Here is a 2,052-nt window from a genome sequence, read left to right on the forward strand (position 1 = left end):
TGATTTCTTTTCCCTGTTTACCTTCTCATGCTTCTCTTGCTTCTTGTATCTGAATGTCAAATTTTCTATTCAACTCAGATTTTTTCAGCAAGAATGCTTGAAAGTCCTCTATTCCACTGAATGACCATATTTTCCCCTGAAACATAATACTCAGTTTTGCTGGGTAGGTGATTCTTGGTTTTAATCCCAGCTCCTATGCCCTCCAGAATATCATATTCCAAGCCCTTCGATCCCTCAGTGTAGAAGAGTACATGGCTGTTGGGACAATGTTCTCCTCAGCCCAGTGGAATCACTAGGCAGAAGTTTTTACAAGTATGAGGTAGACATCCCCCTTACTCAGTGATAGGTTTGAGGCCTATTGGTTACCCTAAACCAGACACTGTGTTAAGCACTGAGGAAACAAATAAGAAAAAAAGATAGTCCCTGCCCTCAAGGAGCTTACAAAGTTATGGAGGAAGATAATACACAAAAGGAAACTGAAAATGTTGGCAGAGAAGGTAGTGGGTACTTGGAACTTTGGAGGGGGGGGGGAACGTGCTATTCATGGAGTGGAAACCAAGCAAAACAACTGGTGAGAATGAATTCTGAGCTTTATGTAATGGAGGTTTGGGGAGGAGTCTGTTGCTCTGACCTGTAGCCCTACAGTTAGAGGGGCAAGACAACTGAACTGAGGCTCCTGAGGAAGTACTGAGTACTAAAACTAAAGCAATTTCTACTTCCTCTAGTAAAAGTTTCTTATATCAATGAGCTCTTAAACAGGAAAACCTTTGAAGAGACTGCTGTATGCATGGGTTAAATAAGCATCTGCTTACATAAAGTGTAGGCAAACATGGGTAGGGAATAGTTTGAATGGGTTAGAACTTGGGCATCTGTAAAACAGCCTTAAAGTTAATTAGTCAGTAATATGATGAATCTATCAGAAGATGTAAAAAAATATTACAGCGATGGGCTTTCAAAGAGTCGAGATGTCAAGAACACTGCCCATGACATATTCTTATAGTGGCTCCCGAAGTGTTCTCTGAAGCACAGCATCCTTTTTCCTTGCCTGCATCTTGTCATAACATTCCCTTCCATGTGATGGGAATGCACTAGTTCCTAGGTGGGGGATAGCTTGACTAAATACACACACACACACACACACACACACACACACAAGACTTTAAAGATAAGACCCAAATCCCCTGAAGTCATTCCAACAGGGAAGGCAATAAACACAGAATATAAGATACCCCGTCCAGGGGTTAAGCAGATGGGTCCTTACAACATCAGCAGTATTCTGCCTTGTTCTGTTGTCATGCATTCTCTGTTCCCTGCAGACTATCAAGTCTGAGATTCCATAACATACACCCACAGACTCCCTGCTGTCTGCTTAGCTTTAGTGCTCTGGCTTGCTGCTGTCACAGCTAGAATTGTCAATGCCATTAGCCTGTACTTCTCCCCAGCTGTTCTCTGCAATCCAGGCACTGCAGATGTACCAGTGGGGAGGGGTGGAGTGTTCACACCATGCACAGTCCCATCTAGACTCTTTGCCTCTGCAATTTTATTCTCTCCCTATTCTAGACCACCTAGCTTTAAGGACAATAAATATGGTCCAAGTTCCATTGCCAGCATTGGAAGATGAGGAGCTTTAGGAAGTTGACCAAATTAGCAATTCTCTTAGAATGTAAGTACTAGACATGGAGTTTGGAAAGATTTAGTTTGAATCTTGCCCCACATATTTACTGTATGACTATGAGCAAGGCACATAACTCTTTGGGCCCTCAATTTCTCTGTGAAATTATAAGGAATGAGCATCAGTTGAAGAATGGCTAAACAATTTGTATTTATGAAGAAAATACAACATTGTTGGGGTGGCTAGGTGGCGTAGTTAATTGAGCACCGGGCCTTGGAGTCAGGAGGACCTGGGTTTGGATCCGACCTCAGACATGTAACACTCACACACACAAAATAGCCATGTTACCTTGGGAAAGTCACAGCCCCAACTGCCCTCGAAAAAGCAACAAAAAAGAAGAAGAAGAAGAAGAAGAAGAAGAAGAAGAAGAAGAAGAAGAA

Source organism: Petaurus breviceps, unplaced genomic scaffold, assembly GCF_028583685.1.
Source record: "Petaurus breviceps papuanus isolate PSGF00001 unplaced genomic scaffold, PetGlider_PUasm1.0 225, whole genome shotgun sequence".
NCBI lineage: Eukaryota > Metazoa > Chordata > Mammalia > Diprotodontia > Petauridae > Petaurus > Petaurus breviceps.